General features: G+C 62.6%; 3 pseudogenes; all 3 read right to left on the bottom strand.

Annotated features, from left to right (window-relative positions):
* Positions 1 to 1,316: 1,316 nt before the first annotated feature.
* Positions 1,317 to 1,435, bottom strand: LOC142875133 (uncharacterized; annotated as a pseudogene).
* Positions 1,436 to 5,285: 3,850 nt separating this feature from the next.
* LOC142875134 (uncharacterized) lies at positions 5,286 to 5,404 on the bottom strand (annotated as a pseudogene).
* Positions 5,405 to 9,266: 3,862 nt separating this feature from the next.
* On the bottom strand, positions 9,267 to 9,385 carry LOC142875136 (uncharacterized; annotated as a pseudogene).
* Between the last annotated feature and the right edge of the window lie 2,735 nt (positions 9,386 to 12,120).

Raw genomic sequence — 12,120 nt, forward strand, 5'->3', positions numbered from 1 at the left:
ACCACGGAGTGCTATTCGGCTATGAGGAGCAGCGGTGAGGGGGCACCTCTCGTGGTTCTCCTGGCCAGAGCTGGAACCCGTTCCAGTAAGCCAAGTATCCCAAGAATGGACACACGAGCACCACGTGCTCGCGCTCACCAGCAAATGGGTACGAACCGATGGACACCTAAGTGGACACAGAGGAATCACCTTCTTCGGGTGGGTGTCGGGCGGGTGGGGGGAGGGGATGGGCATACACATCCATTAGGAATGGGGTGGGTACGCACCGACTGGGGGATGGGCGCACTTGAAGCTCTGACCCGAGGGGGGAGGCTGGGAGAGGGCAACGCACCCGTCCTTAACATTGGTGCCCCCACAATATGCTGGAACAACATGAGGGGTAAATGAATAAGAACACGGGGGGGGGAGGGGGGCACGGGCAACACATGTCACCTTAATACTTGGACTCCCATCATCTGCTTGAAAAGAGAGAGAAAAGTAAATGCAATAATAGAGATAAGAGACACTTTTTAAAAATAATGAATCCGGCCGGGCGCTGTGGCTCACGCCTGTAATCCTAGCTCTTGGGAGGCCGAGGCGGGCGGATTGCTCAAGGTCAGGAGTTCAAAACCAGCCTGAGCAAGAGCGAGACCCCGTCTCTACTATAAATAGAAAGAAATTAATTGGCCAACTGATATATATATAAAAAATTAGCGGGGCATGGTGGCGCATGCCTGCAGTCCCAGCTACCCGGGAGGCTGAGGCAGAAGGATCACTCGAGCCCAGGAGTTTGAAGTTGCTGTGAGCTAGGCTGACGCCACGGCACTCACTCTAGCCTGGGCAACAAACCGAGACTCTGTCTCAAAAAAAAAAAAAAAAAAAAATGAATCCGAAGAGAAAAGTAAAAGGAGGCCTGTGGAGCAGGTCTGGGTGTGACTCCGGATCCCCGAACATCAGGTGCCACCACCAAAGATTCCTACGTGTAGCCCATAGAACCCCAAAAGCAACGGGAGGAGTTCTGGTCACATACTCCCTCAAAATGACATCCTGGCCTTCTTCTGGAACTCCCTCCCCTCTCAGACTCTCAAGGTTTCCTCCAGCGTGTCGGCTCCCACAGAGCAGACCTTTGGTCTGAGACCTGACAGTCCAGAAGCCACGCATGCTGCCGCGTGGCGGCGGTGTCACGGCTCGGGACAAGAGGAGGCCCCACGGTGCGGGCTGGGGCGCCAGGCACCGCGGCCGGCGGGCGCTGAGGGTGGGGGTCACCCCCACCCCGGGCCGCCCCCGCACTCCCAGAAACGCGACAGAACCAGAGGCAAAAAAAAAAAAAAAGAAGAAGCCTACGGCACCCGGTATTCCCGGGCGGTCTCCCATCCAAGTTCTAACCAGGCCCGACCCTGCTTAGCTTCCGAGACCAGACGGGATCGGGCGCGTTCGGGGTGGTGTGGCCGTGGACGGCGGAGGGCGCCCCTGCCCCGCTCAAGAAGCCGAGCCTCTCTGCGCTTCCCCGCCGCCTCCTCCCGCCCCAGGCCCCGCGCCGGGTCGGGCCTGTTGAGTTCGCCGGCCGGGTCCCGCGGGCTCCGAGGGACGGGGGTGACAGGCGGGGCGGGCAGGGAGCGGCGGGCCGGGGTTGGGGGCTGTCTCTGTATACACACACACTCACACTCACACGCACTCACTCACTCACACTCACACAAGATGCGCCTCCACGGCTGGACCCGCCAAGGTGGAGCCCTTCCAGCCCCCCTCCTCTCCTCGCCTGGCCTCCTTCACCTCCCCGCCCCCCACCCCCAGCGCGCCGGGGCCGCTGACTGCGCACGGGCGGGAGGGGCGGGGCGCTCGCCCTTTGACCCCAGCCAGGGGCGGCCCTCCCCCACAACCCCTTTCAGCTGCGCCCCCCACCCTGTGGCCCGGCGGCCGCCTATTCCCCCGGGCCAGGGCTGGGGCACAGCGCACGGGGGAGGGGAGCCAGTGTATGGGGCGTCTCTCTCTCTCTCGGGATGTGTCCCATGGGTGGGGTGGGGTGGCGTGGTTTGTGGGGCGCTGAAGAAATCAGTCCCCTCCATCTCCTCCCTCTGGAAAACACCCAAGCCCTTGGAGAACTGCCCGCACCTCTACCTACCGTGGGGGCCGGGACCCTCCTCTGTGTCCTCCTGTGGCCCAGTCCAAGGGGCCTGGGCCTGGCCGGGGCTGCATTGGACCCCGACCACCCTGGCGTGTGGACTCGCTAAAAATTGGCGATTAGATATTGGATTCCAGCGTCATTGAGGTCATTTCACTAATGAGTGCACCGCAAAGAGTTTCCTAATCCATCTGTGAGGGTGGCAACCGAAAGAGAATTTTAGAGCTGACAGAATAGGCGAGGAAAGGCATAGGAGATTTCCACACCCAGTAAGGAAGCCTTTCCCGAAGTGGAAGAAAGAAAGGAGCAAACAGAGACACCGGTAGCCCGCCCGGATCAGAGTCTGCCCCTGAGAGAAAGTACCCTGACCAGGTTCACCCGTGGGTGGGTCGCGAGCTAGCGGCATTCAGAAGAGCGAGGCCCGCAGTCTGTGCAGAAGACACCTGCACTCGGGTGTGTGTGGCGGCACGATTCACAAGCAGCTCCAGATGTTAAACCAAGGAGAAGCCAGGGAGTTCCCAACGCCCCAGGTGTCCTCAGCCCACGACTGGCTGCTGTGGGAATGCGAAGCCCGGCTCCTTGTCTCAGAGCGGGGCAACCAGGAGGTGTGATGTCCACCCCGGGGTTCCCAGGAGGATCAGACTGAAGCTGGGACTTGGCCTGAAAGTGTCCCCTCGCATGGCCACCCCCTTCCCCTTCCTGCTCCTCTACTCCTGGTGCCCCTCCATCCAGGGGCCAGACCTTAAAGAGTCACCCGCAAGAGAATCCTGGTCCCAAAGGAGCCTTCTGGGGGACCCCTGCTGAGAGAGGTTGTGGGCATGGCCCGCTGGGGCTCTGCCCGACCCAGGGCTGAGAGATGCAACCTCCCAGCTCTGGGTCCCTGCAGGAAGTGTTGGCAAGCACAGGGCCAGTCCTCCAAAGGCCCAGGTGCAGGGAGCCCAGGCCAAGCATCCCGTGGAAGAAGCCACATGCTGTGCCACCCCGGGGAACACGACTGCAGGCCACGGCCCTTCCCACCTCCTCCTCCTCCTCCTCCTCCTCCTCCTCCTCCTCCTCCTCCTCCCACCCCGCCTCCGCCCCCGCCCCCACATGGCACAGGGCCCAGAGACACCTCAGACACTTGCTACCCAAAGTGCAAAGGGCATCAGTTGCTCCTCCAAACCCCCCCCCCCCAGCCCAGCAGACCGCGTTGTCCAGCCAGCTCCCGGGCCTCCCTGGGGTGCCCAGCACAAAAGTGCAGACACCCACCGGACCCTCAATCTCAGTTTTCGGATGTTTTTGCCACTCTGAGGACCCGCAGGCCAGCTGGGCCTTCTGGCAGGACAGAGAGCCCCGGAATCCGACGTGGAGAGCTGGGTGTACGTCCCCATGAGGAGGCGGTCCCCACCTCCGCGGCTCTCCCCTTGCGGGGAGCGGCAGCCGCGGGGCCTCAGAGAAGACACCAGGCTGGGCCCCCACGGCACAGCGGGAGCACGTCCCCCGCAGGCCACTTAGCCACGGCGGCCAGCCGGCGGACGGTTGGGTTGCGCGAGACGCTGCGGCCGCCCTGCTACCGGGTTCCTGGGAGGGCGTCCTGGAACCAGCGTCCACACCAAGCCCTTGGAAGGCCCAGGCGACGGAGGAGCCCCGTCAGGCAGGGGCCGAGGACGGTGACGGCCCGGGCGGGGAGGAGCGTGTCAGGCAGGGGCAGAGGACGGTGACAGGTGATAGGCCGGGCGGGAAGGAGTCAGTCAGGCAGGGGCCGTGGAGGAGACGGGCTGGGTAAGGGTTAGGGTTAGTGTCAGGGCACAAGTCACAATCGCAAAGACCTGGAAGCCACCCGAGTGCCCATCGACCCACGAGTGGGTAAATAAAATGTGGCGCGTGGACACCACGGAGTGCTATTCGGCTATGAGGAGCAGCGGTGAGGGGGCACCTCTCGTGGTTCTCCTGGCCAGAGCTGGAACCCGTTCCAGTAAGCCAAGTATCCCAAGAATGGACACACGAGCACCACGTGCTCGCGCTCACCAGCAAATGGGTACGAACCGATGGACACCTAAGTGGACACAGAGGAATCACCTTCTTCGGGTGGGTGTCGGGCGGGTGGGGGGAGGGGATGGGCATACACATCCATTAGGAATGGGGTGGGTACGCACCGACTGGGGGATGGGCGCACTTGAAGCTCTGACCCGAGGGGGGAGGCTGGGAGAGGGCAACGCACCCGTCCTTAACATTGGTGCCCCCACAATATGCTGGAACAACATGAGGGGTAAATGAATAAGAACACGGGGGGGGGAGGGGGGCACGGGCAACACATGTCACCTTAATACTTGGACTCCCATCATCTGCTTGAAAAGAGAGAGAAAAGTAAATGCAATAATAGAGATAAGAGACACTTTTTAAAAATAATGAATCCGGCCGGGCGCTGTGGCTCACGCCTGTAATCCTAGCTCTTGGGAGGCCGAGGCGGGCGGATTGCTCAAGGTCAGGAGTTCAAAACCAGCCTGAGCAAGAGCGAGACCCCGTCTCTACTATAAATAGAAAGAAATTAATTGGCCAACTGATATATATATAAAAAATTAGCGGGGCATGGTGGCGCATGCCTGCAGTCCCAGCTACCCGGGAGGCTGAGGCAGAAGGATCACTCGAGCCCAGGAGTTTGAAGTTGCTGTGAGCTAGGCTGACGCCACGGCACTCACTCTAGCCTGGGCAACAAACCGAGACTCTGTCTCAAAAAAAAAAAAAAAAAAAATGAATCCGAAGAGAAAAGTAAAAGGAGGCCTGTGGAGCAGGTCTGGGTGTGACTCCGGATCCCCGAACATCAGGTGCCACCACCAAAGATTCCTACGTGTAGCCCATAGAACCCCAAAAGCAACGGGAGGAGTTCTGGTCACATACTCCCTCAAAATGACATCCTGGCCTTCTTCTGGAACTCCCTCCCCTCTCAGACTCTCAAGGTTTCCTCCAGCGTGTCGGCTCCCACAGAGCAGACCTTTGGTCTGAGACCTGACAGTCCAGAAGCCACGCATGCTGCCGCGTGGCGGCGGTGTCACGGCTCGGGACAAGAGGAGGCCCCACGGTGCGGGCTGGGGCGCCAGGCACCGCGGCCGGCGGGCGCTGAGGGTGGGGGTCACCCCCACCCCGGGCCGCCCCCGCACTCCCAGAAACGCGACAGAACCAGAGGCAAAAAAAAAAAAAAAGAAGAAGCCTACGGCACCCGGTATTCCCGGGCGGTCTCCCATCCAAGTTCTAACCAGGCCCGACCCTGCTTAGCTTCCGAGACCAGACGGGATCGGGCGCGTTCGGGGTGGTGTGGCCGTGGACGGCGGAGGGCGCCCCTGCCCCGCTCAAGAAGCCGAGCCTCTCTGCGCTTCCCCGCCGCCTCCTCCCGCCCCAGGCCCCGCGCCGGGTCGGGCCTGTTGAGTTCGCCGGCCGCGTCCCGCGGGCTCCGAGGGACGGGGGTGACAGGCGGGGCGGGCAGGGAGCGGCGGGCCGGGGTTGGGGGCTGTCTCTGTATACACACACACTCACACTCACACGCACTCACTCACTCACACTCACACAAGATGCGCCTCCACGGCTGGACCCGCCAAGGTGGAGCCCTTCCAGCCCCCCTCCTCTCCTCGCCTGGCCTCCTTCACCTCCCCGCCCCCCACCCCCAGCGCGCCGGGGCCGCTGACTGCGCACGGGCGGGAGGGGCGGGGCGCTCACCCTTTGACCCCAGCCAGGGGCGGCCCTCCCCCACAACCCCTTTCAGCTGCGCCCCCCACCCTGTGGCCCGGCGGCCGCCTATTCCCCCGGGCCAGGGCTGGGGCACAGCGCACGGGGGAGGGGAGCCAGTGTATGGGGCGTCTCTCTCTCTCTCGGGATGTGTCCCATGGGTGGGGTGGGGTGGCGTGGTTTGTGGGGCGCTGAAGAAATCAGTCCCCTCCATCTCCTCCCTCTGGAAAACACCCAAGCCCTTGGAGAACTGCCCGCACCTCTACCTACCGTGGGGGCCGGGACCCTCCTCTGTGTCCTCCTGTGGCCCAGTCCAAGGGGCCTGGGCCTGGCCGGGGCTGCATTGGACCCCGACCACCCTGGCGTGTGGACTCGCTAAAAATTGGCGATTAGATATTGGATTCCAGCGTCATTGAGGTCATTTCACTAATGAGTGCACCGCAAAGAGTTTCCTAATCCATCTGTGAGGGTGGCAACCGAAAGAGAATTTTAGAGCTGACAGAATAGGCGAGGAAAGGCATAGGAGATTTCCACACCCAGTAAGGAAGCCTTTCCCGAAGTGGAAGAAAGAAAGGAGCAAACAGAGACACCGGTAGCCCGCCCGGATCAGAGTCTGCCCCTGAGAGAAAGTACCCTGACCAGGTTCACCCGTGGGTGGGTCGCGAGCTAGCGGCATTCAGAAGAGCGAGGCCCGCAGTCTGTGCAGAAGACACCTGCACTCGGGTGTGTGTGGCGGCACGATTCACAAGCAGCTCCAGATGTTAAACCAAGGAGAAGCCAGGGAGTTCCCAACGCCCCAGGTGTCCTCAGCCCACGACTGGCTGCTGTGGGAATGCGAAGCCCGGCTCCTTGTCTCAGAGCGGGGCAACCAGGAGGTGTGATGTCCACCCCGGGGTTCCCAGGAGGATCAGACTGAAGCTGGGACTTGGCCTGAAAGTGTCCCCTCGCATGGCCACCCCCTTCCCCTTCCTGCTCCTCTACTCCTGGTGCCCCTCCATCCAGGGGCCAGACCTTAAAGAGTCACCCGCAAGAGAATCCTGGTCCCAAAGGAGCCTTCTGGGGGACCCCTGCTGAGAGAGGTTGTGGGCATGGCCCGCTGGGGCTCTGCCCGACCCAGGGCTGAGAGATGCAACCTCCCAGCTCTGGGTCCCTGCAGGAAGTGTTGGCAAGCACAGGGCCAGTCCTCCAAAGGCCCAGGTGCAGGGAGCCCAGGCCAAGCATCCCGTGGAAGAAGCCACATGCTGTGCCACCCCGGGGAACACGACTGCAGGCCACGGCCCTTCCCACCTCCTCCTCCTCCTCCTCCTCCTCCTCCTCCTCCTCCTCCTCCTCCTCCTCCTCCCACCCCGCCTCCGCCCCCGCCCCCACATGGCACAGGGCCCAGAGACACCTCAGACACTTGCTACCCAAAGTGCAAAGGGCATCAGTTGCTCCTCCAAACCCCCCCCCCCAGCCCAGCAGACCGCGTTGTCCAGCCAGCCCCCGGGCCTCCCTGGGGTGCCCAGCACAAAAGTGCAGACACCCACCGGACCCTCAATCTCAGTTTTCGGATGTTTTTGCCACTCTGAGGACCCGCAGGCCAGCTGGGCCTTCTGGCAGGACAGAGAGCCCCGGAATCCGACGTGGAGAGCTGGGTGTACGTCCCCATGAGGAGGCGGTCCCCACCTCCGCGGCTCTCCCCTTGCGGGGAGCGGCAGCCGCGGGGCCTCAGAGAAGACACCAGGCTGGGCCCCCACGGCACAGCGGGAGCACGTCCCCCGCAGGCCACTTAGCCACGGCGGCCAGCCGGCGGACGGTTGGGTTGCGCGAGACGCTGCGGCCGCCCTGCTACCGGGTTCCTGGGAGGGCGTCCTGGAACCAGCGTCCACACCAAGCCCTTGGAAGGCCCAGGCGACGGAGGAGCCCCGTCAGGCAGGGGCCGAGGACGGTGACGGCCCGGGCGGGGAGGAGCGTGTCAGGCAGGGGCAGAGGACGGTGACAGGTGATAGGCCGGGCGGGAAGGAGTCAGTCAGGCAGGGGCCGTGGAGGAGACGGGCTGGGTAAGGGTTAGGGTTAGTGTCAGGGCACAAGTCACAATCGCAAAGACCTGGAAGCCACCCGAGTGCCCATCGACCCACGAGTGGGTAAATAAAATGTGGCGCGTGGACACCACGGAGTGCTATTCGGCTATGAGGAGCAGCGGTGAGGGGGCACCTCTCGTGGTTCTCCTGGCCAGAGCTGGAACCCGTTCCAGTAAGCCAAGTATCCCAAGAATGGACACACGAGCACCACGTGCTCGCGCTCACCAGCAAATGGGTACGAACCGATGGACACCTAAGTGGACACAGAGGAATCACCTTCTTCGGGTGGGTGTCGGGCGGGTGGGGGGAGGGGATGGGCATACACATCCATTAGGAATGGGGTGGGTACGCACCGACTGGGGGATGGGCGCACTTGAAGCTCTGACCCGAGGGGGGAGGCTGGGAGAGGGCAACGCACCCGTCCTTAACATTGGTGCCCCCACAATATGCTGGAACAACATGAGGGGTAAATGAATAAGAACACGGGGGGGGGGAGGGGGGCACGGGCAACACATGTCACCTTAATACTTGGACTCCCATCATCTGCTTGAAAAGAGAGAGAAAAGTAAATGCAATAATAGAGATAAGAGACACTTTTTAAAAATAATGAATCCGGCCGGGCGCTGTGGCTCACGCCTGTAATCCTAGCTCTTGGGAGGCCGAGGCGGGCGGATTGCTCAAGGTCAGGAGTTCAAAACCAGCCTGAGCAAGAGCGAGACCCCGTCTCTACTATAAATAGAAAGAAATTAATTGGCCAACTGATATATATATAAAAAATTAGCGGGGCATGGTGGCGCATGCCTGCAGTCCCAGCTACCCGGGAGGCTGAGGCAGAAGGATCACTCGAGCCCAGGAGTTTGAAGTTGCTGTGAGCTAGGCTGACGCCACGGCACTCACTCTAGCCTGGGCAACAAACCGAGACTCTGTCTCAAAAAAAAAAAAAAAAAAAAAAATGAATCCGAAGAGAAAAGTAAAAGGAGGCCTGTGGAGCAGGTCTGGGTGTGACTCCGGATCCCCGAACATCAGGTGCCACCACCAAAGATTCCTACGTGTAGCCCATAGAACCCCAAAAGCAACGGGAGGAGTTCTGGTCACATACTCCCTCAAAATGACATCCTGGCCTTCTTCTGGAACTCCCTCCCCTCTCAGACTCTCAAGGTTTCCTCCAGCGTGTCGGCTCCCACAGAGCAGACCTTTGGTCTGAGACCTGACAGTCCAGAAGCCACGCATGCTGCCGCGTGGCGGCGGTGTCACGGCTCGGGACAAGAGGAGGCCCCACGGTGCGGGCTGGGGCGCCAGGCACCGCGGCCGGCGGGCGCTGAGGGTGGGGGTCACCCCCACCCCGGGCCGCCCCCGCACTCCCAGAAACGCGACAGAACCAGAGGCAAAAAAAAAAAAAAAGAAGAAGCCTACGGCACCCGGTATTCCCGGGCGGTCTCCCATCCAAGTTCTAACCAGGCCCGACCCTGCTTAGCTTCCGAGACCAGACGGGATCGGGCGCGTTCGGGGTGGTGTGGCCGTGGACGGCGGAGGGCGCCCCTGCCCCGCTCAAGAAGCCGAGCCTCTCTGCGCTTCCCCGCCGCCTCCTCCCGCCCCAGGCCCCGCGCCGGGTCGGGCCTGTTGAGTTCGCCGGCCGGGTCCCGCGGGCTCCGAGGGACGGGGGTGACAGGCGGGGCGGGCAGGGAGCGGCGGGCCGGGGTTGGGGGCTGTCTCTGTATACACACACACTCACACTCACACGCACTCACTCACTCACACTCACACAAGATGCGCCTCCACGGCTGGACCCGCCAAGGTGGAGCCCTTCCAGCCCCCCTCCTCTCCTCGCCTGGCCTCCTTCACCTCCCCGCCCCCCACCCCCAGCGCGCCGGGGCCGCTGACTGCGCACGGGCGGGAGGGGCGGGGCGCTCGCCCTTTGACCCCAGCCAGGGGCGGCCCTCCCCCACAACCCCTTTCAGCTGCGCCCCCCACCCTGTGGCCCGGCGGCCGCCTATTCCCCCGGGCCAGGGCTGGGGCACAGCGCACGGGGGAGGGGAGCCAGTGTATGGGGCGTCTCTCTCTCTCTCGGGATGTGTCCCATGGGTGGGGTGGGGTGGCGTGGTTTGTGGGGCGCTGAAGAAATCAGTCCCCTCCATCTCCTCCCTCTGGAAAACACCCAAGCCCTTGGAGAACTGCCCGCACCTCTACCTACCGTGGGGGCCGGGACCCTCCTCTGTGTCCTCCTGTGGCCCAGTCCAAGGGGCCTGGGCCTGGCCGGGGCTGCATTGGACCCCGACCACCCTGGCGTGTGGACTCGCTAAAAATTGGCGATTAGATATTGGATTCCAGCGTCATTGAGGTCATTTCACTAATGAGTGCACCGCAAAGAGTTTCCTAATCCATCTGTGAGGGTGGCAACCGAAAGAGAATTTTAGAGCTGACAGAATAGGCGAGGAAAGGCATAGGAGATTTCCACACCCAGTAAGGAAGCCTTTCCCGAAGTGGAAGAAAGAAAGGAGCAAACAGAGACACCGGTAGCCCGCCCGGATCAGAGTCTGCCCCTGAGAGAAAGTACCCTGACCAGGTTCACCCGTGGGTGGGTCGCGAGCTAGCGGCATTCAGAAGAGCGAGGCCCGCAGTCTGTGCAGAAGACACCTGCACTCGGGTGTGTGTGGCGGCACGATTCACAAGCAGCTCCAGATGTTAAACCAAGGAGAAGCCAGGGAGTTCCCAACGCCCCAGGTGTCCTCAGCCCACGACTGGCTGCTGTGGGAATGCGAAGCCCGGCTCCTTGTCTCAGAGCGGGGCAACCAGGAGGTGTGATGTCCACCCCGGGGTTCCCAGGAGGATCAGACTGAAGCTGGGACTTGGCCTGAAAGTGTCCCCTCGCATGGCCACCCCCTTCCCCTTCCTGCTCCTCTACTCCTGGTGCCCCTCCATCCAGGGGCCAGACCTTAAAGAGTCACCCGCAAGAGAATCCTGGTCCCAAAGGAGCCTTCTGGGGGACCCCTGCTGAGAGAGGTTGTGGGCATGGCCCGCTGGGGCTCTGCCCGACCCAGGGCTGAGAGATGCAACCTCCCAGCTCTGGGTCCCTGCAGGAAGTGTTGGCAAGCACAGGGCCAGTCCTCCAAAGGCCCAGGTGCAGGGAGCCCAGGCCAAGCATCCCGTGGAAGAAGCCACATGCTGTGCCACCCCGGGGAACACGACTGCAGGCCACGGCCCTTCCCACCTCCTCCTCCTCCTCCTCCTCCTCCTCCTCCTCCTCCTCCTCCTCCTCCTCCTCCCACCCCGCCTCCGCCCCCGCCCCCACATGGCACAGGGCCCAGAGACACCTCAGACACTTGCTACCCAAAGTGCAAAGGGCATCAGTTGCTCCTCCAAACCCCCCCCCCCAGCCCAGCAGACCGCGTTGTCCAGCCAGCCCCCGGGCCTCCCTGGGGTGCCCAGCACAAAAGTGCAGACACCCACCGGACCCTCAATCTCAGTTTTCGGATGTTTTTGCCACTCTGAGGACCCGCAGGCCAGCTGGGCCTTCTGGCAGGACAGAGAGCCCCGGAATCCGACGTGGAGAGCTGGGTGTACGTCCCCATGAGGAGGCGGTCCCCACCTCCGCGGCTCTCCCCTTGCGGGGAGCGGCAGCCGCGGGGCCTCAGAGAAGACACCAGGCTGGGCCCCCACGGCACAGCGGGAGCACGTCCCCCGCAGGCCACTTAGCCACGGCGGCCAGCCGGCGGACGGTTGGGTTGCGCGAGACGCTGCGGCCGCCCTGCTACCGGGTTCCTGGGAGGGCGTCCTGGAACCAGCGTCCACACCAAGCCCTTGGAAGGCCCAGGCGACGGAGGAGCCCCGTCAGGCAGGGGCCGAGGACGGTGACGGCCCGGGCGGGGAGGAGCGTGTCAGGCAGGGGCAGAGGACGGTGACAGGTGATAGGCCGGGCGGGAAGGAGTCAGTCAGGCAGGGGCCGTGGAGGAGACGGGCTGGGTAAGGGTTAGGGTTAGTGTCAGGGCACAAGTCACAATCGCAAAGACCTGGAAGCCACCCGAGTGCCCATCGACCCACGAGTGGGTAAATAAAATGTGGCGCGTGGACACCACGGAGTGCTATTCGGCTATGAGGAGCAGCGGTGAGGGGGCACCTCTCGTGGTTCTCCTGGCCAGAGCTGGAACCCGTTCCAGTAAGCCAAGTATCCCAAGAATGGACACACGAGCACCACGTGCTCGCGCTCACCAGCAAATGGGTACGAACCGATGGACACCTAAGTGGACACAGAGGAATCACCTT

The sequence above is a fragment of the Microcebus murinus genome, chromosome 13 (genome assembly GCF_040939455.1).
Source record: "Microcebus murinus isolate Inina chromosome 13, M.murinus_Inina_mat1.0, whole genome shotgun sequence".
NCBI classification, from domain to species: domain Eukaryota; kingdom Metazoa; phylum Chordata; class Mammalia; order Primates; family Cheirogaleidae; genus Microcebus; species Microcebus murinus.